General features: G+C 46.1%; 1 long non-coding RNA gene across 1 annotated transcript in view; it reads right to left on the bottom strand.

Annotated features, from left to right (window-relative positions):
* Nucleotides 1–1,560: 1,560 nt before the first annotated feature.
* LOC104864260 overlaps nucleotides 1,561–21,991 on the bottom strand; it is a 24,956-nt gene continuing 4,525 nt past the window's right edge. The window contains exon 3 of the long non-coding RNA XR_780814.1: nucleotides 1,561–2,543. This is a non-coding gene — a long non-coding RNA (uncharacterized LOC104864260). The remainder of the gene's footprint in view (nucleotides 2,544–21,991) is intronic.

Raw genomic sequence — 21,991 nt, 5'->3', positions numbered from 1 at the left:
TACAGAGCACCCAATTTAACCACAACTATTCAGGAATACACAGAGCACAAGCAAAGGTCAAGTTGAAACCTGAATGCCATAAATTCTTTCTGCAGAGAGACCCAGGGTGACAGGTGCAGAACTCAGCGTGTACCAATCACCTGCAGAGCTCATTAACATAGCAATTCATGGACCTTCTTTCAGGGCTACGTTATCATTATCTGTAGGGGTGGAGTCCATCATCTGTATGCTTAAGTATCTCCTCAAATGATTGGCTACAGGCAGTCTATGCACCTTGAACTAGGTCTTAAAGCTGCAGTATTCCTGTGCCTGAACAAAGTCACCCCAAAGTTGTGTAGAGGGTGAAGGCTCAGCCCCCTGCTCATTGCTCAATGGGAGGCCATTAATGTGAAAGCCCCTTTTATCCAAAAGCTGGACCTGAAGTACTGTGACACCAACCCCAAATCCTACACACCACCAACTCCAAATAGCTAAGTAACTCACCTATTTATGCTTTAAAGACTAATTAATTAATGAATTGAAAACACCTGGAGTATCTTCCTAATAAGGCTCAGAATTGAGGCACTTGTACAACTGTACAGATGGAAATGCAGGAGGCCAAAGAGAAGAGAGGATCTGCTCCCAGAATTGGGTGAGCCAGGTGGGCTCATGGGGTTGAAGGCCTGGTCTCCTGATCCCTCTGCCAGCCCCATTCAACGTTCTGCGATGAGCTTTAGAATGAGTCAGGTGCCCCTCACAGGACCTGTCCCCAAGCTCTACCTTTCTCCTGTGTGCTAATCATAGCTGGTAACTATATATATTTTATGTTTGTCTTCCCAAGCAGATGGTATATTCTGAGACACATGACCATTGTACACAAGACTTTCTAGCAACTAACAGAACCTAGCGCATAATGAGTCAATAAATATGTGTTGGGTGGCTGGACTCAAGATGGTATAGTATTCTCACCTACAAAATAGAATATTGGAATGCTGAAGAGAAAAGGGTTTATCCAGGGAACAAGTCTGTTCCCCAAGGTCAATGGAGGCAGGGGAAAAACATTCTCACTTAAATCCCTGTGTCAAGATTGGACTAGACCAGCTCTGGCAAGCCTTCCAGATCATAATATTCTATATGTTTTATAATTTCATTCAGTAACTAGAAATTCCATAGGGTAAAGTCAATAGTGACCAAACAACAACCTTCCCCTCTCTAAAAGGGTGTGGGGTCGCACAGGCCACCCAGCTTGATGACTGCACATCTCCCTCTAGCGGCCAGGTCAGGATTGGGCAATATAATTTTGTGGTCCTTGGGGGAAAAAAAAAAACAGCTTCCATAAATTTATGCCTGTCTTGAGTACAATGAATAACTTACATATGTGTGAAATGTATTAAAATGACTTAGGTAATCATTTACTGATTCAACAACTTCTCACCTATGGCTTAATATCTACCCAGGAGAAAAGATACAGCCTTGAGCATGTCAGAGATATCTTGTCCCCACTCTGTTTAAATCCCAGAGCGGGATGAGGCATTCAACAGTAGCACAAAGGTAGGGTAAAAACCACTGTGATGTGGGTTAGAAGGGAAGGAGAATGTGCACAGTGCTAATACAGAAGTAAGGAGCAATGGGCCCCTCGGGGAAGGCTTCCCTGAAGGAATAATACTGAAGACTGGGGTTTGAAAGCTGAGGAAGAATTAGCAAATCAAAAAGCAGGGAGTGGGTGGGAAGGGAGGGAAAGGAAAAAACTCTAGGCAGAGAAAGCTCTGGAAGTCTGAGGGAATGAGGGTGGGCCAGGGTTCCTGGGTAGGGAGGGCTATGAGATGAGCCTGAAGAGGTGAGTCTGCCAGTAACCCCATCAGTTCCCCAATCGAAGGCCCAGAGAGGCCACACAACTGCATGGAGGGCACAGCCTCTGGGTGTGGTGGGAGGGCTGGGGGGCCATGATGGGCAGAGCTACAGGCAGGGAGCTAGAAGCACAGGGCAGCATGTGCGGGGAGGAGGGAGGGTGAGCAGCTCATCCAGCCTGCCTAGAGCTTGGGCCACAGAAACTTCAGGCTACTGACAGTCCATCTGACAGTGAGACAGCAGGTGCAGAGAGGGGTCTGTCTCGCAGTCCATCTCCTTCTGCCACATCCCTCTACTCATGTGTGCAAGGCTTGGGTCCCCGACCTACTGCAGAACTCCAGCTCCTGTGAGCACCTCCACCTCTCATCTGATTCGTGTTCTTCTGGCCTATGGATGTTCAATCCCAGGATCCATTGCCATCACCCTGGGGGGTGAGCACGTGACCCTGGCACCCCATGCTCCTGCCCCAGTCTCCCTGCACTGCCCTGTGAGCTCCTGCCATGCCTCTTAACAGGCCTTCCACTCTCCCTTCGGGACCTCCTCACGAACTGTCCTCTTCCCTCTTGTGACAGCCGCCCCTCTTTCCTGGCCAGCTGCTGCCCATCCTCCGGGTCATAGCTTGTACATCTTCTTCTCCAGAAGCTGCCTTGTCCTCTCCAGGACGTCCTCGCTGGAGCACTGATTGTGTTGTATGTTGGTTGCCTGTTACCTGTTAACTATAGAGATAGTTAGACTTGAGCACCCAAAGGTCAAGGACTTAGGTCTACTTCACTTTCTTATGCACTCCCAATAACAAATATGGCGCATGGCCCAGTGCCCAGAACTATTCCTTAAATGAATAAAAATAAATGACTCTAATCCAAGCCACCTGCTTTTTATCCTCAAGCCGTATGTCTCTCATCTCCATCTCTCCATCATCCTCTGCCCTCTTTCTATCTAGCAGGGACCTGCTTACTGCTATAATCTTCCCTGAGAGAAAGAAAACAGTCCACCACAGCCCAGACAGCGACTTGTCCACCTTATTATACCTAGCCGCTTCTGGGGTCCCCTAAACTCCCAGGGGACAGTAGAGTGAAAAGCAACAAAGAGCTGGCTACATTTCAGACTTGTTAGTCTTTCCACCAAATTTATTTTGCAGGAGACTGGGAAATATGTTTGAAAGTTGAAATGTTTCCTTATCAATTTCCACAATATTCAGAGGCCTGGCTCTGTCTAGGAGAACCTATGAAACCAATACAATCCCCAAGGTTAAAATTCCTGTATAAGGTATCTTGGGCACTGCAGCCCCTGCAGAAAGCAGCTATTCCCTAGCTTGCATACAAATGGAATCCTGGAAGTCCTGTCTGATCGACGGCACATAACTACTGAAGGCTTTCCATGTGCCAGACTGGGTTAGATGATTTTGATTAGATGAGAATGGTCAGGCTGGCCCCTGCCCTCTTCAGAGCCAACATTCCAACAGGAAACACATACCTGTGCAACTTCTTTTAACTATTCAATGACAATTGAGGCACCAATGGAAGAGAGAAAGTGCAAGGTGCTGAAAAGTACAATCTGAAGGGCCCGGCCTCACCTGGGAGGTCAGGGAGTCTGCCCCAGGACCATGACCTTCGGGCTGAAAGCTGGAGGGTGAGTCAAAGTAACTAGGCACAGAATGGGGGAGTGCTCTAGATGCATGTGCACTGACTGTGCCTGTGTGTGCGTGTGTGAGCACATCACAACTTTATACATGTGTGTGAACATGTATATAGCATAATTGTGAAATGTGAGCATCTGTATGCTGCAGCTCCATTGTCCATGTAATGTGTGTTTATCTGTGCATGCGTGTGAACGCGTGTTAACAATGAGCCCGAGTCCAGTCTGTGAATCCCTGATGGAGGCTCCAACACTCTTTAGCCCTGAATCCCACCACAGCAAGTCATCATTCTATAGCAGATTCAAGCTCCTCTCTGTGGAACAGTGGTTGGCAAACCTCATTCAGCTCATGAGCCATTTCAGTAGAAGCAAGACCAGCAAGAGCCCCTTGCTGTGAACTGTGTGCTAGGTGTGCTGCGCAGGTTCATTGTTTACTTCTCTGGCGTCCCTAGGAGGCGGGCATGCTTACTGTCCCATTTTGTAGAAGAGGAAACCAAGGCTCTGAAACAGGAAGGCTCTTTTCCAAGGTGGCCAGTAAGTTGGGTTTTTGGTTTTTGTTGTCGGTGGTGGTGGTGGTGGTGGTGGTGGTGGTGCCGGGGATCAAACTCGGGACAGCAAGTTAGTTTTGAAGCTGGGATTTGAACACGAGTCTGTATGACTCCAAAGTGTGTGCTCCAATATCTCGAGTGTTTGTCCTGCTGCTAGAGCAAGGGGCAGTGCAGTTGCACACACTCACCAGCATGCACCCACACAGAGTTACTGTAAGACCTCCCCAGCCCAGCAACCATTGAAGTCTCCTATGTGAAGCTCTGCCCCCATCCAGCCACTGACTCACTATGAGGACTTGGGAAAGTCCCGCCCCCTTGTTGCCTAGGAGATGTTCCTGAGCTCTGTCACTCTCCACGAATAGATTCATTCTGCCACCCACGAACTGCAGGTGGGTTACATAATCTCACCAAAGCTGTTTCCTCATCTCTAAAATGGAGCAAATAATAATAATGGCGCAGCCCTGATGCTTTGCACAGGGATTAACTGAGCTCATGTATGAAAAGTGCCTAGCCCAGTTGCTTCTTCATACTGGGTGGTCAATGAACTAGAGCTGTCATTGGCGCTGAGGGCAAAGGAGGGCCATCGGGCTGAGAGCTCTAGGGAGGGAGACAGATGGACCCGGGTCAACATGCCTGCTTGCCCTCTAATAGCCATGCGACCTTGGCAAAAGTTATTGAGCTGTCAAACTTGCCTCACTTGTAAAATAGGAATTAAAATTGCACCTATGTCATAGATTTGTTTGAGGAATAAATGAGATAATGCATTTAGCACTTTATTACTAGTTATGTATAATGAGCAATATTATAAACAAAGATTATTCACAATCTAATTTAATTTCAGTTCAAAGTTTTAGGGGAAAAAACAAAAAGGAAGCATCTGGTTTGATCAGTTTACTAGATATTGAGCTGCTTGTAAAAAAATTTTTTTAAAGAAGCAAAGAAAACAGGCCTTCCTCGTGGGTCAGTGCAAAATCAGTTTCCCTTTGGCTCTGAAGCTGGCAGTTCTGGTATTGGCTCATGGTTTGGTTAGGTCCAAGGCCATGACCATGAGTAAGTGATTCACTCTTGCTAAAAACGATAATCATGTTTGTATTCTAAATATTTATATTACAAGAAACCAAACCTGCTTGACCTTCAGGATCGCAGGCCTCACTCCCCACTCAGTGGAGCTCGTTCATTCATGCAGCTCAGGACTGGTAACCAGTGGTCTTGTGCCAGGCACCAGCCACACTGATGCTTGGCTGAATGAAAACTGGGCAGCTTTTGCTGAATGGGGAGACACTGCCAAATCAGGGAATATTAAGGGCTAGAGCCTAAAGAAATGCAAACCTGTGCATTTGGTACCTATTTCATTACAGCCAGTCCCAGCGAAGTCTTTTGGGATCATCTCAGGCAGCACACACATTTTACAGGTGGGCAAACAGAAGCCCAGAGAGAGAGAAAAAAGAGAGTGGTTTTGCAAAGCCATGCTCAGATTCTACTCTGCTGACATGGAAGAACCTTTCCTGGAGAGTCCCATCCCTCATTCCTACAGCCCCGAAGACTGTACTCACCTCACTCAGCAGTGGGTTCTCCAAAAACTACCTCAAACATAGGGACAGTAGGAATAAAAAGTAGTGTCACTAAGAACTATAGCTATCTTTACTGGGTGATTACTTGGTGCGGGTATTTAGTTAAACGGTTAATATGCATACCTCATTTAATATTCAAAAACAACCTTCTGGGGTGAGTCATTTTTACCCCATTTTACAGAAGAGGATACCAAGGCTCAGAGAGAAAAGGGGATTTTCTTAAGGCGACACAGCCAGAAGTTAAAGGCCATCATTATCTATGTCTGACTCAATCCCTGCACACATGCTCGCTAATCCCTCGCAGTGAAGAAGCACAGCAGTCCTCCAGGTCCTGCTCCAGAATTTCCCAGGCTGGCCGACATCTGATGCTTGAAAGAAGAATGGAGGAAAGATGAGGAGCAGATTTGGCAGCAAAGAGGAGTCAAAGCAAGTCTTAGACTGAGCAGCCTCTGAGATAACGAAGCAGGATGAACTCAGAGGTGACCCGGAGGGGCAGCAGTGAGAGCTGGCTGTCTGGAAGCAGGTGGATGGAACACAAGCTATCCCAGCATGGCCTCGGCTAAGCATGGCCCCAAGTGCTGTGACAGCAAGCCATTTCCTGTAAGAGGAGCAGTGCCTATGGCCTGGGAATCCCTATTCCCCGGATCAAATTCCAGCTCCATTGCTTCTGAGGTGGATGACTCCCTGCAGGCCTAGATTTCTTGATTAACAGTTCCCTCTTCTGTAAAATATTCTTGTACGGTATCAGCATGAGAACTAAATGAGTGAAGGCACTCTGAATTGTACCTGAGACATAGTGAGAACTGTATACATTTTTATTACATTTTTAAAATTACATAACTAGAGTAATAGAGTCTGGTTACTTGAGTAAGATGCTTTTGGTAACAGGATATTAGAATGCCTCCACAAAGTGACTCCAACAGGAAGGTTTATTAATTTCTCCTATCTGAATAAAAGCGGTTCCAGGCTCAAGGATGTCTCCTCTACTCAGTATCCTCTGCTCCTTTCTCCCACCATTTTTTTACATATCACCCTTGTCTACTCTCCTGTCCCAAGATGGCGGCATGAGCCCCAAGGATCACATCCCCACAGAGTCATACCTAGAAACATAAAGGAGGGAGCAGGGGAATCTCTGGTATACCTACATTTCTGCCTTCTAAGTGAGAAGTTTCGCAGAAGACTCCTTCTTCTATTATTAGCCAGAACACGGTCATGCGACAATCTCCAACCACTACTGAAGACTAGAAAAGCAAGATTCTAGCATTTTTCTATCACTATTTCAAACTGTAGTTTGTAGAAGGAAGATGGAAAGAACAGCAAATAAGTGGGTCATATCCCTACCCTGTAGGATAGTCTTGAAAAGGAAATATAAGAAGATACAAAGGAGAGAATGAAAGAGTTAAATACTTACCCTACACATATGTAAGATATTGTTATCATAAATAACAACAAAAATAACCTAATGCCTCCAGGTCATAAATGCATTGTATGCAAATATGGGTGCTGGGCTGTGGATATAGCTCAGTGGTAGAATATGTGCTTAACATGTTGAGGCCCTGGGTACCATCTTCAACACTACAAAGGAACACCAGACACTGATAATTCTAGGTAGCCCATTTTTTCCTCCCACAGATAAGGCTGGCAGGGGAAAAATAAAAGAAGCAATTGTACATGCTCATGACCAGTAAAACTGAGCCTGTATAACCTCCCAATAACTCAGGGCTGGAAAAAAACCATTGTCAACGTCCCCTCTCATTTGGGTTGGTTACAAAAAAAGCCTGGTAATGTGAAATAGGAAGAAAAGATCTAACAGAGTAGGGGAAGTGGGAAGGGTAGGGGAAAGGAAATAAGGGAAAAGAAAAAAATATGAAAAAAGGAAAAAATGGAAACAGACCTTGTAAATAGGGGAGGGTGAAGGGGGTGAAGGGAGGGCAGGGGAATGGGAAAAAAATAAGAACCAAGATACATCATGTAAAGGTACAAGATCCCAATGATGAATGTAACTGTATTGTTTACCTAAAATGTACCAATAAACTTAGTGGGAAAAAAAAAAAAGAAAGCCTGGAAGGAAAGAAAGTGAAGAGAGGCTATCTGATAGAATGCCTCTGAGAAGATAAAACTTTTTGTTTGGAAAATCCCTTGATGGGCCATTTGGCAGTGAAGAGTCAGTTCTCCAGTCCTGGTCTAGATCAGGAATCAGCAACTTTTTATATTTTCCAAATAATAAATATTTTACAGTGTTCAGCCAATATGGTCTCTTTCCCCACTCCCACTCCTCTCTGAGCCATACAAGAGTAGCCCAAAACACTGTCAGCTGATGAGTGTGGCCACATTCCAGTAAAACTTTGTATAGGCAAGTGGAAGGCTGGTCCAGGCCCACAGGTAGTTGTTGGTCAGTCCCCGCTCTGCACACCAAGTTACAAAAGACAACAACCTAAGCCCTAGGAGTCATCAACCGTCCATGAGGCTGGACAGGTGGTATAAAGAAGTGAAGCAGGCTGGGCAGGAGCCGTGTCATGCGGTGAGTGTGTGACTCATGGAAAGGAGAAAATTGCAAATCCAGTGTTGTTAGCACCCACTATTTTTCGAGGAAACCAGAAATGCAGATGTTAACAGCATCTTCTGGTTTTTACGTGTTGGCAATTCAAATTTTTAAATCTGGTGTAGACCAAGTAAACAAAGAAAAACATGTGGAAGGCCATCCAGCTTGGGAGCAGGCAGTTTGTAACCTCTAGCCTAGAAGATCACCCTTCTAAGCAACATGCTATGACAACCGTGTATACATGACACATTTGGGTGGCACGATCCAGGAAACTTAGCACACAGCCGGTCTGACCTACTGCTCATGGAATGCATAACTGCCGCTGTCCTACCTCGTGGCCAGGCATGTGTGAGAGGCCATTCACATTAGCCTCACGTGCACAGACACCAAGCCTGTGCCATAGCTCGCTTTCAGCCTTGCTAGTGCTCAGCTTTCTATATGCAGCAATGGCCTCCTCAGTGCTCTGTGACATCAGCTGCTGGGCAGTACTCATCGTGTAGACTTTCCTGCTACCTCAGAGAGCAATCAGACCGTGGAATTTGCAAACTGTCAAACCACAGAAGCAAAAGCTTGTCCAATTTGGGCTTTCTCAGCCCAAACATGAACTCACAGGCTCCCATATTGAGTTCCAGTCATCCTGTGGTATCTGTGAAAGATTAGTTCCAGGCTCCACTGCATGTAATAAAATTCAAGATACTCAAGTTCCTTACATAAAATGTCATAGTATCTGAATATAACCTGCACACATTCTCCCATAAGCTTTAAATCATACATGTAAATGGCATGTAAATAGGTATTATACTGTGTTTTTTAGAAAATAACGACAAGATTAAAAGGACTGTATATCAGATGCAATATTTTTTCTGAATATTTATGAGCCCTGATTGAATTCACAGAGGCAGAACCCAGGATACTAAGCGCTGACCCCATTCTTTAGAGGGAGGTCATCAGTCTCTAGCAGTATGGCCAACAGGACATACTCCAGCCAAAAGGACTCTCAGACAGGTGTTCTGATAAAAAGGCTCTTAAGCCGTGTCCAAGGAAGCTCAGACACCAAGAACCCCGGGGCTGCACACAGCTCAGCGTGTGACACCCTGTCCTTGGCTGTCTTCTAGTTGGTGTGCTCATCTGTTGGATGGCTCCTTTGGCCCTCCCAGCAGTTCCTGTATAACTCAGCAGTTCTCTCAGTACTTGTCTGGAGCTGCTTTCTCACCTGGCTCAGCTCTCCATCACCCGGCCTTCTGCTCTGTGATTTGCCTGCATTCTCAACTTTAAAAACAATACTCACTGCCGTTTCTGATCTCCTCCCTTCAGACCCTTGGTTCTGCCAGGGCCACCAATGTCCCAGGCCTCCCCAAACCCAGCCCTATCTTCCTTAGCCATTTTAATGTCGTTCCTTTTTCCAGGATTTTTGCCCCATATTTATGACTTGCTGGTGAACATACCTGCCTAGATGGCACCTACTTTGGTCACAAAATTCCCCTACCTCCTGAAGATCACTGAAAGTTTCCTTCTCAGTTCTCTCAGTCATATTTGGGGATTAAAGAAGACGACAGAGACAGAACAAGGCAAATTTTCTATCGCAGATATGTCCACTGACTCCACATCAGTGAAAACCGAGTGCTGGGCTGACAGTTTGCCAATTGCCCTCCTGGTCCCCCTAATTCTTCAGGGCTGCCCCAGGGACTTGTAGATCAGTGGGAACTTTATGAGAGCAGCTCCCTCTTATCTCCTTGTACCTTACAGTCCAACATAAAACTGTGTTTGGAAAAAATGATTGCATTGATTTAAAAACAAAGTCTTGAAAATGTATACTGGCCGCCTATAACTAGCTACAGGTGAAGGAAGGCAAGATCACACACTACAGGCCCCTGAGGATGGCTTAAGAGAAGCAATGTTTTCATCAGGAAACAATTCAAGTAAATTGGTCTAAACTTTTGTCCATTAAAAAAAAAAGGTTTTTGAATCTTTAAATGGTCTACTCTATTGAATCGAAGAATAACAGAGGAAGTAAGTACTACTTTTTAGCTACCTAAATGTAAATACCTGTTTCTATTTGCCCAGTGATGACACAGGGGAACATTTCTATTCTTCCATTCTGAAATTAGACAGTGGAGTGTTTCTCAAAGCTATCACGAGCCCTATTCATCATTTGCTTGAAGCTTTCAAGGGGTCCTCAGTGGGGGAAAAAAAACTCTTAAGAGAGGCAGCCCTGCTCCTGTTTTCTTGGACTAATCACTCATATTTCTCCTATGTGGTCTGTAGACCTCTCCTAGTGGATGGTCTTATGGACAAGTGAGTACCCCTAGCTGGCAGGAGCTGCCCAGGGTAGAGCCTTCTGAGGAGAGTCTGCAGGAGTAGAAAGGTGTGTTCTGTCAGCTGAGCCCAAAGCCTAAAAGCCCTCGCATACCCTGCTGTTGACTCAACACACAGCTCAGGCAGACAGCTCCTTACTGGGGAAGTTTGGGAGATAAAAACACTGATCGCCTCTGAAGGACTAGAAAAAAGAATATATCCTCTCATCCTAGAATCAAACATTCTCAGACTTTCAGGATTATAACTCCTTTGAACCTCAGACCTGGGAGGAAATCAGGAGGATCCACAATTGCATAATGGTTAAATCCACAGGCCTTAGGGTCAGACAGAACTGAGCCAGGAACCATTTAAGGACTCCAGCTGAAAGGAAGGTTGCTAGAAGAAAAGAGGGAAGAAAAGGCTTAGAATAAACTAAAAGCAGGCAGCCAAAGCTGCTGGGCATCCTGGCCCAGGAGGCCAGAGGTGTATCAACAGGTTCTTAACCTCAGGATTCCAAGACCTGAAAGATTTCAATGGACTTTCCTTTGCTTCTCCATGGGAGTTTAAGAACGCTTCAGGCACCAACATGGCAGGAGAAGAAATCTTATTTGGCCACACTCCCAAAACCATACTGACCTAGAAGGGGACTCCCAAAGGGAACCAGGGGCTGTGGGGAGAGGGGCATGGCTGCCTGGGACCACATACAACAGACATCTACTCTTGCACACCTGCCACAAGGCTTCTGGGAGGCTGGCAGAGACCATCCCCACTGGGGTCTTCACATGCTGCTTGGCAGAGAGGAGGCCCTCACTGAGCACGCGAGCCCTTAATTACAACTCCTGCTCCTGCGAGGAACAAGAGCCCCTCTATAGCACGCCTGTTGAAACAGTACCTTGGAGTCACTTTTCCTTTTGGAACAATGGCTCCTAAGCTACACCGAATCAGACACCTTTTGTTGGGAGAACCTCAAGAAATTCTACTGATCACTTATATAATGCACACCATTAGGAGGCCAACAATAAACATCTTGGCACAAGTCTGGTTCAGGAAAAGACTTCTGTGTGTATTCCATTCTTTTCCAGTGTCCTCAGTGGAGTCCCCTCCAATCTCATTACAAGGAGTAAACTTTTAGGTTTTGGCAGTTTTGCTTGCCCACAAACTTAGGTCAGAAGAGGAAACCCAGCCTCAGAGACATTATCTCTTTTAATATTTCACTAGGTCAGGAGCAAGTTCATTAGATTCCCATGCCCAACCACCAAAACTCTAAATGCCCGGAAGGGGACACTCACTTGTTCCACTATTACTAGGTACAGCACTATTCAAAGGTTGCTGCAAAAATCTGGGGTCTGAGGGCACGCATGTCTGCACCATCTGCAGCATTCACTAACTTCAAAATCAAGTATGCTGAAAGGGAAGACCCAAGGGAAAGCCAGTCGGCAGTGGTCGGGCCCGTCAAAGCCACCCTGCCCTCCTGCAGAGGAGAAGCACAGCTCCTGCGCTCATTTCCACCTCTACTTTGATACTACAGCTCAGTGAAGCTCAATAAGGCTCGTCTTCAGCCAGGACCACCCTGGCTTCCTCTCTCAAGGCAGCCACTGCCATCTTTTGCTCATTTGACAAACACACTGAGATCCACCAGGAGCCAGTTACTGTGTCAGATAACAGCAGTTATTGGGGCTCCTCCCAGCTTCCAATGCCTTATTCCTGCAATCTCGGTTCATCACCACAGCAGCCCTGTCCCTTTCCTCTGTTTGTAAGAGCTATTTATGCCGCTGAGTCACGTCAAAGATTTTCATTCTGTTGGACAGAATTCAGCCTCCATTTACACTTCCTCTGATTGTCCTCTGCCCTCAGGAACGTTAATAAGTGGAACCAAATAGTTGGCAATTGGTCAGAGAGTCAGGATGGCCTGAACTGAAAGGGGTTCTCAAACCTCCATTCAGGCTTTCCTGAAACATGAGGGAGGCTGAGAAGGTCCAATTTCTGCTTCTCTTTTCTACCAGCTCTGTTTTCCGAGGCAACGGCTCCAAATTGCTGCTGAAAGTTAAAACAACTGGGCTCTGGGAGAGGAAGGGTAAAAGAACAGGATTCATCAACATAAGGATCAGTTCTACTCCTGAGTGCAGCAGTCTCCCTAGGACCTAAAAGACCACCCGGCCCTTAGCACCCCCCAGGGCCAGGGAGTCTTGAGACAAAGCATTGTTTCTGTGAGATCCTCCCACCAAGGAGTGTCCTGGCAGGATCAGCTGTTTGGCCATGTCTGAGCTGTCACCCAGCCAGTGCAGTTTGGTGGCACACCCAGATACAACCCGTCGAGCACTCCAGCTCTGCGGCTGGCGCCAAAACTTGTTTAAAACATCATTTGAACCAAGCAGCCAGTCAATTTAAAACTACTCCCAGCAGAAAGCCAATAAGATTTGAAAACAAAGCAACTGAAAATAAAAGGTAAATAGGGTCCTGTATTCGATTATTCATGAATTAATTTGTTATTTAGACCTTGCCTTTTTCCAAAAAGAATCTATGATGTCAAGCATCAAGTTGTTGTTTTGTTTGGTTTTAAATGTTGAAGATATGTAACTCCACAGGGACATTCTTCTGAATCAGGAGAATTCAATCAGGCACAAATTTTACTGTGTGATTTAGGGTTTTTTAAAAAATATTATATCAAATAGTCATGAGATTTAGGACGTCATGATCAAATCCAAACCTGTCATTACACAAAGGATGCTGGAGTTCAGAGACAGACAACATCTTGACCAAAGTCACACAGCAAAATAAATAGCAGAAAAGAAGCCTAGGCTCTGCCTCTACCCTTCTCGAATATTCTGCTACAGAGTAGGCTACAGATCCCCCACTACTGTTGGTATAAAATGTTATATTTGCTCTTCACCACAATTGAAGACTAGTTGTAAATGAGAACAAAGCATAATCCATCTCAAAGTGGAAGACTGGAGATTCCTCTGATTATCAAAGAAGGAAATTTTCCATTTTGTCTGTTTCTCCATCTACTCACCGTCAATGTCATGAAAAAAATGTTCTAGCAGAAATATCCTGGTAACCAGATAAAACCTAGGAAATGTGTGAGGACTTCTGAGTGTCTCACAGTGTAAGTCAGATGCTAGATAAGCTGCTGTGATAGGGCATCTGGGGGACAGAAATACCCGGCCACACGCCATGGCTGCTTTTGCCCTACGAAACCTTCAGTGTGTGCCTCCTACTCTCACTGTCTGGTGACTACGACTCTTTGAAACACGCTTAGCAGACAGAGGAGAGGGACCTTCTCTAGCTCACTGAGGTCACCTGCAGCCTGCCTGCCCCATCTGCCTCCGCCCTGGTCCTAGGCAGTAGCTGGAGTTCAGTGCATCCCGGGCCATGAGCCTGTCAAGGCATGGCCTGGGGACCTTGCCCATTTCTTTTCTCCAGGAAGGTGAGGCCAGGCTTTCAGTGCTTCCCTCCCAGGTGAGAAGGGAGGTAAAGGAGGATATGACAGAGAGGGAGCGCCACGGTGTGCTTTTTCCTGTGATCTGACACAGGAACGTTTTGGGGCTCTTCAGGGGGACTGAAATCCGTGGTTTATGGAGACGCAAGTCCAGCTTTTCCCAGCCCGAGTCTGGGAAACTGACGGAGCCTCCCAGGTTAGACTACATTCATCTACCTCATGTGAGCAGCAGAGCCCCATCCCTCTGGGGCTGCTTCTACGAGCACACAAATGTGAAGAGAAGGGACCTTGTTCCCGAGGTGGAAAGAACACTCCTTTTAGTGCAGCTCTTGAAATAGAGCAGGATTTGAGCAAACGGCTTTCACTGACTGGGCAGGCAGGAAAAACTGAGTGCAGCTTGAGAGCTCGTTAGTGGTCAGTGACTCAGACCCTCGCTCCATGTCGCTCGTCCTGTAACTGTTTTCCAGTTGTCATGCTCAGCTGTCGGATTCCCTCTCGCAGGACGCACTTTGCCAATGCTCCATGTCCTACCAGCCTATTGCCGCTCTGGGGAGGCCCCACCTCAGTCCTTCTTTCCTTTTAGCTTATTCATACTGTGCGCCAATTTTCTATTTTGAAATTGATTAGCTCTTAATCAGCAACTCAGGTTTATTTCCAGAACGTCTCATCTGGCCCTGCCTCCATCGGAGAAAGATAATGATTTATGTCTATCTCGACCAGAGGCATGGCTTCTAGAACTACTTACAAATTTGGGCTTCTGCCCAGTTACTACCAGAATTAGTTGATAGTGTTAAGTAAAAGTGCTTTACAGGTGCCGATTTAGCAAAGACTGCATCACCCAGAATCCATTCCCACATTCTCCACATCTGCCTCTAATTGGTTCTTATCCAATCCATATTCAGTGAGCCATGACTGTGAGCCAGGCACTGCGTTAGCTGAAAATATGCAGAAGTCCAGTGCTGATGCTTCCTCACTCCCCAGTACAGAATGGACTGCGACAGTCATTCTCAGACACAGGGAAAGTCTCTGGAGACAGGCGTGGTTTGGCCCCATGACCTCTCGAGCTCAGTGCACGACAGTCTCACCTCCACACTTTGCTCTGCCTTCATTCATTCTGTTCCCCAGTTGCCCTTCTCTTCCTCCTGCCTGCAACAGTCTTTTCTCATCTCTTGACTCGGCTAGATCTCTCCAATCTGCCAGCCGCAGAGAGGTCTTCTCTCTCGCCTCATTAGGCATCTCCTGCAGCTCCCCCGCATCTACCTTAGCACTCTCTACCGCGTCATCCCCTCCCCCAAGCAGAGCCTCACTGCCTGGCAGGACCTTGTTTATTCATTCGTATATTTCATATTGGCTGTTTTCCCCAAACAAAATGTGGTCTCCACAAAGGCAGGGACTCTAATGTTCATCACTACAGCTTCAAGAAAATGAGTGAAGAGTGTGTGCTGTGAAATCAGGAGGGGATCAGGAGGATGAAGGTCTAGGAGGTTGCCAGGTGAATAATTATGCAGCTAGACAGAGGCAGGAAGCCTTTCAGAATGGTGAGGAAATTGTGAGGTCCCGGGTGGAAATCTAAACGGAAGCTGAACAAGCGATGGGGTCCCCATGGAGATGATCTCTGTGTGTCAACCACACCAGTTTTATTTTCTTCTAGTATAGGAGTGCCACAGTTTGAATGTCCCCTGAAATTGAAATTTAACAGCCAAATTCATATGTTGAAGGTATTTGGAAGTATGGTTTAGGGGGAGGTAACTGGGAATAGACAAGGTCATCGGGATAGAGCTCTCATCATGAGACCTGTTGACTTTATACGAAGAGGATCCGATCTGAAACACACTCACTCTGTCTCTCCATGGATGCCCCCCTCCGTGTGAGAATGCAGCTACAAGCCCCCACCAGATGCTGAGGTGATGCTGCCACCATGCTCTTGGGCTATCCAGCCTCCAGAATCATGAGCTAAATAAATCTGTAGCCTTTATAAATAACACAGTCTCAGGTATTTTGTTATAGCAACAGAAATTGGACTAAGATAGGCAGTGACAGGGTCAGTGATTAACCTGAAGGGAACAGCTAATCATATTTCACAGTGACCTTCTGCCAACACGTGAGGGAACTGGGATTCTGCTGTGAAATCTCCCAGGCTCTATTGTGGCACCTTTATTAGTTCGATCACTACCATTTGCTAAGTACTTACCTTGTGTCAGACATTTGATATGTACCATCTTGTTTGATCTTCCCAATATTTTTAGAAGAGATCTAATCCCCCAACCCCCTCTGCTTAGCAGATGATATGAGGAGAAAAGAGAAGTACCTAAATATTTTAATTCCTAACCTCATCTTCCAGCTGAGCCAAGCCTTGACTTTTAATATCCTGGTGGAGAAAACCCTAGCTTTGGAAGCTGAATACCAAAGCTCAAATCCCAAATATTCAGTCATATTCAGTCTTATTCAATCTCTAGGGTGTTCCCAGCACTGGGAAAGCACACAATGGGCTTTGTATCAGGTATTCCTCTGAAAACACAGGCAGGAGGGTCACCATCACATTCTACAGATGAAGAAATGAGGCTGATGGCTGCCGAAGGTCACACAGGTCAGTCTTACCTGCCTATCCATAGGATGTAAGCCTGGTATGGGGAAGTTTCGTGCAAGGTTGAGCTCCTTACACTAAGCAGTGTCAACACTCCCTTAAAGCTTGTGAGCAAAGCGGAATATGGGGTCCCATTCCAAACATACTACATCACAATCTCCATTTTAACAAGACCCGTGGGTGATGTGTGTGCACCTGACATTTCTAGCAGTTCTGGTGCAACAGCGTAATAGCTTGGGGGCTAGAGATTGTCGAGCTGGCATCTGACTCATTACTACCTTCTCAATCTGGTTAGAGGAAGTCTATTACTCTATACTTTGATTACTCCCAGGCCAGTTGTGAAACTTTAGTATGACTACAGAGCCACTGGGAGTTTTGATGCAATGCAGCTATTGATTCAGCAGGGCTGGGCTGGAGCCCCAGTTTCTAATATGTTCCCCAGTGATGCAGCAGGGGCCATGGACCACCACTCTCCTCTCCTTAGGGGCTGGAGGACCGGAGGAACCAAATGCCTGAATGCGCAAAGCAGGAAACCAGACCTTCATGTGGATGGCTGTGTTCCGGGGAAGTCTCCTCTGTGATGAGGACATTCAATGGCAGGGGTGTCTGCTGTCCTGCGTTTCAGCCCTGGCTGGCTGCTTATCAGGCAGGAGGCACAGGCCCTCACTGGGCGATCAGACAGCTGTCAGTGCGTGCCTCTCCAGGGTGCAACCACTGCTCCAGAAATTCCACATTGTTCACACTGCTCTCAAACTTGACCTGGCCTTACCCTGCCTGCCTCTCTGACCCTTCCTATATCCTCCCCCCGCACCCACACCCACCTCCTGGCCTTTTCTCTGTTTTTCAAACACACCAAGCTTTTAACTGCCTCAGGATCTTGGCACTTGCTTTCCCCTCGACCTGGAATGCCCTCCCTCAAGCTCTCTGCATAGCTGGCTTCATCTTGTCATTCCCACCTAAGCTCAGATTTCACCTGCTCAGCGAGGCCGTCCCTGATTGACCTGTCTAACCTGGTGTACGCACACCCACCCCAAAACTCTCCCCCATCCAGTTTTTTTCTTAGCCCTTATCAACTGAAGAGTCTTCTGCTTGTTTATTTACTTACTTGTTGTTTCCCCTTTACACACCCTAGTTCTTTATGGAAGTAGAGACCTTGTCTACAGCACTGTTACATAGGAGGTTCTCAGTAAATGCTTGCTGAATGAATAGGTCAGTGATATCAGGCATCTCTAGGAACCTCGAATATGTTTCCATTGCTGCAAAAGATGAGGACTAATTATTATGCAAGGCTAGAAGAGAGATCATTCTTCCTGGGTGCAGAAGTGGGGGTGGTAATCACAGTAGGCTCCCTGAAGGAGCGGGTGTGTAAACTTTGCTATGGAGGGTAGAGAGGATTTTCAGGCAATCACAGATGGAAAAAGCCACTCCAGGCAGGAAGAACAGCTTGGGCAGAGGTTCAGGGGCGGAAGGGCTACGGGAAGAGCACACATATCTGTCTGGTAGGGACTCAGTCCCGTGCCTGCCCAGCCCACGCCTCTACACAGAGGACAGAGGCAGCCTGCTCTGTAAGGGTGACAGAGTCTGGCAGGCTTCTGAGACTGAACAGCTGCTGTCACTGCCCTTCCTGCAGCAGGCCCGGTTACACCATCCGCCAAGAGGAACCCAGAGTTCCTCAGATGGGCACAAAGCATTAGGAGAGGGCGGGTTGGGCTGGGGTCAGGTCGCAGCCCCACCTCCCTCCCCAGCTCCCCCCAGTAGCTTATTCCAAGGCCTCCTGGCTTCTGTCCTCTTGTCCATACTTCCTTTAGTTTGAGGGTGGGCAAATGCTTCTCCGTAAAAGGTTAGATAGTGAATATTTTAGGTCTGTGGGCTAGATGGTTCTTTGTTACAACTATAATTGTTATAACTAGTCACGCCCTTGTGGCATGAAGGCAGCTGTAGCTGGTACACAACAGATGGATGTTTCAGTAAGACTCTTGTTTACTAAAACAAGCAGCAGGCCTGTGTTTTGGTTTATAGAACTCCTGTCAGTCTTGAAACACCAAGGGCCCTACATGGCCTGACCTGTTCGTCCTTCTGCAGCCTCCTCTCACTGCCTCCTGAGTCTCTCCACCCATCCAGGTCACTCCTCTAGAAGTTTTAAGGACTTCTGCAAACTTATGGTTTCCTCTCTCTCTCTCTCTCTCTCTCTCTCAGCTCCTCCCTTCTCTCTAGTTCCTCCTCACTCACCAGTCTCACCACCAAGGAAACCGGACAGATCCCCCTATGCAGCCCCATCTTGACCTGCAGAGCACTTTCCCTGTCCCAAATGCTTCTTTAGCAGCTTGGGATGGTTTGCATCAGTGATCAGTCTTATGTGCGGAAATCCTGGCACATAAAATATCGTCAGTAAAAGTTGTTGACTATTGTTAGGTCCCGGTCCAGAAGACGGATTCACTCACTCAGTGTAGTAGCTCCAGCACCTACTATATGCCAGGCACTGTACTCTACAGCCAGGCATAGGAGGCACAACAGGGTGCTCATGCTGTATATGAAACAGCACATTCTAGGGACTGGATTCTCTCTCTCCACCTCATTCTCTCCTTATCCTCTAAAAAATAGAAAGGGATTAACTAAACTACCTCGTGTCAAGTTCTGCGCTACATTTTGAGAAATCTTGAACAGTTATGCTTCCTGCATTCAACCAACGATGTGCTGCACTCCAGAAAGATTTAAAGAATCTAAGCTAAGAAAGCTGCCGCTAGCCAAGTTGGTTCCACAGCAAAGTTCCCGTGTACAGTAAGTTCCAGCTGGCAGAGGAACAGCACAGCTGTAAGTGGCAGAAGGACATTCTGGGAAGCAGAAGGTAGCATCTGAGGAAACGCACAGTTGGGGCGTCAGCCAGAGAGAGAGAGTAGCCTGACGGAGGCCCAGCAAGAAGGGCTGGAAATGCACCGGCCAGGCCCTGGGGATGAGAAACTGCATGCCTGGGTTCTGGCAGAGGCCCAGGCAGATAAAACAGTTTCTGGGAGGTTGGAGAACAAGTTTCAGGATCAGAGCTTTAGGGAGAGGTTGGTAGGAGGTAAGCAAGGCCCTAGTCTTGAGATTTAGACACAGAAAGAAATGAGACTTGTGTAGTCCAAAGTGGGAAATAGTTGGTGTTTGAATGGGGAACCATGGCCTACAACTAAGGTCAGAGTCAGAACAGCATCAAAATGACTTCATTCTTCTAATTGAGCTTCCCAGAAGCCTTTTAAGAAGCTTCAACCCAAGTTACAGGGCCAGCAAAAGGCAAAAGTCAGAAGCACAACCCCCCCAGATCCTCCGAGCCACGCTCTGTCCACTACCTGACCCAGGCATGCAAAGTGCACTACATTCCACACCCAAACGGCACTTGCTAAACCTAAAATAAATGATGAGCTCTTTAATGAGTGTTTAGTGAAAGGAAGACATAAGTTGCTCTTACCGAGCTCTGGCTCCTGTCCTCAGGAATCAGACAGATGTTGTGTTTTTAGCACCCGCCCATTAAAGCAGCTGTAATGTTTTTATCTGTCTGTAGCTGAGCATCTCAAGAGCAGTCCTAATGACGATTTTAAAGTTCTGTCTGTGTACGACCAAGGCAACAACGCAGTTCAGGCCGAAATTCATAAATTTAAAAAATAACTATTAACCTAAATTTGGAAGACCACAATGCTTACTTCACACATTGTCCTCTTTGGTCCTAACAATCCTTCTTGGGGAGCACTTAAAGGGAGCTTCTTCTGCCCCCACTTTGCTCCCTTCCCATGCCCTCCTCAGGTCAGTCTTCCAATCAGCTTCTCTCTTTCCTGGTAGTCTATTTAGTTATCTTTTTAAAAATGTCTCCTCATGTAGAATATAAGCCAGCCAAACAGAGAATATGCCTGTCTTGTTTAGAGCTTTATCTCTAAGGCTTAAAACCTTGCAAAGTGCTCAGAAAATATTTTCTGAATAAAGGAGAAAAGGAATTCTGTATGTTTCGGTTAACGATGATTTACTTCAAGTGAAAAAAGTGCAAACAGCTGACAGTGTCTCTATCATTAGAATGATAACAAGAATCATTCTGGAAACGGCTCAGAAGAAATGAAGAAAAATCCAGTTCTGACCTTTTTCATACTTCTAAAGTTTGAATTTAAAATAGTGAGACACCATAATCACCACAACTGAATATGCGAAGATACAAAATTTGGTGGCAGGCTACACTGGGGAGGGCCTGAAAAGAGAGGCCCTTCCAAACAGTGCAGGAATGTGCTATTGGCCTAACTCTGTGGAGGGGAATTCATCACCATTTAAGAGAACAACACAAACACCTGGAGAGTCTGCCTTTGTGGATCATATATATGTATGATCACAGACATGAGAACGGACAGAATCATGAGGTTATGTGTCACAGCCTTGTTTACAATAACAAAATATTAGAAACTACCAAAATTGCCTCCACTAAAGGACCAGCTAAGTAAACTGATTCCCATCATGCAGTGGAAAACTTTGCAGCTGTCAAAATTAATGAGGATACTCTTTGTATATTCATAAGAAAAGTTTTCCAAGATAAATACCTGAGTGGAAAAGTACAGTGCAAAACAGAGTGTGCAGTATGCTATAAATTTTTGGATGTTGGGAAAGTATGTCTTTGAATTATTTGTACACGCACAAAATATCCCTGCAAGAATAAACAAGAAATGAATAGCAAGTGCTGCAAATAAATAAAATAGGAGCAAGAGAGGGAAGAGGGTCTTGTGTTATTCCCTGTTTCATTTTGATCTGGAAATCAGCAGAATGTTTATCTGTTCACATAGACTACTTTACATGCTTTTTAAATAAAAATGAGCTATTTTTTCCAATGTACACGCAGACTCAAAGAATGATCACTTGAGGAAGTTATGCTCGTCAAGTTTCTGTAGCTGTAACAAGATGATTTATAAAGAGAGAAAGTTTGAGTTCACATCTGTAGAGGTTTCTATCCAAGACTGGGCAGACCAATGGCCTTCAGCAATGGTGAAGCAGCACGTGAGGACAGGGAGCGTATGGTACAACAAAGGCACTCACCTTGTGATGGTCGGAAGCAAAAGAGAAAAAGGAAGAGACCAGAGTCCCACAATCACCTTCAAGGCCATGTCCCTGATGGCCTGAGTCTTCCCACCATGCCCCACATCTTAAAGGTTTCAAGCTCCTCTCACTAGCACCACATTGTGGCCGGGAATTTAGCTCAGTGGTTCTGCCACCTGCCTTGCAAGCTCAAGGAACCCGAGTTCGATCCCCGGCACCAATAAATAAATAAATAAACCCAGTAGCAACACATTGGAGACCTAGCCTATAATGCATGAACCCTCCGAAAAGAGTCCAGACCCAAATTATAGCAGAGCTTGAAGCAAGACATGTGGTTCCTAGAACCCAGATCTCACAGTGACGTTGCCATTGATGTCAATGTTAACCTTGGGTTGAATTTTCCCTTTCCTGGTCCTCAATGTGCCCATCTACAAGATAATAGGAGGAACTTGGTTTTTGTTTTTTGGTTTTTTGGTTGGTTTTTTTTTTTTTTTTTTTTTTTTTTCT

This window comes from Fukomys damarensis, unplaced genomic scaffold (assembly GCF_012274545.1).
Source record: "Fukomys damarensis isolate Sample0158 unplaced genomic scaffold, DMR_v1.0_HiC HiC_scaffold_3, whole genome shotgun sequence".
Classification (NCBI taxonomy): Eukaryota; Metazoa; Chordata; class Mammalia; order Rodentia; family Bathyergidae; genus Fukomys; species Fukomys damarensis.
This window is presented reverse-complemented; position numbering and strand designations above follow the sequence as displayed.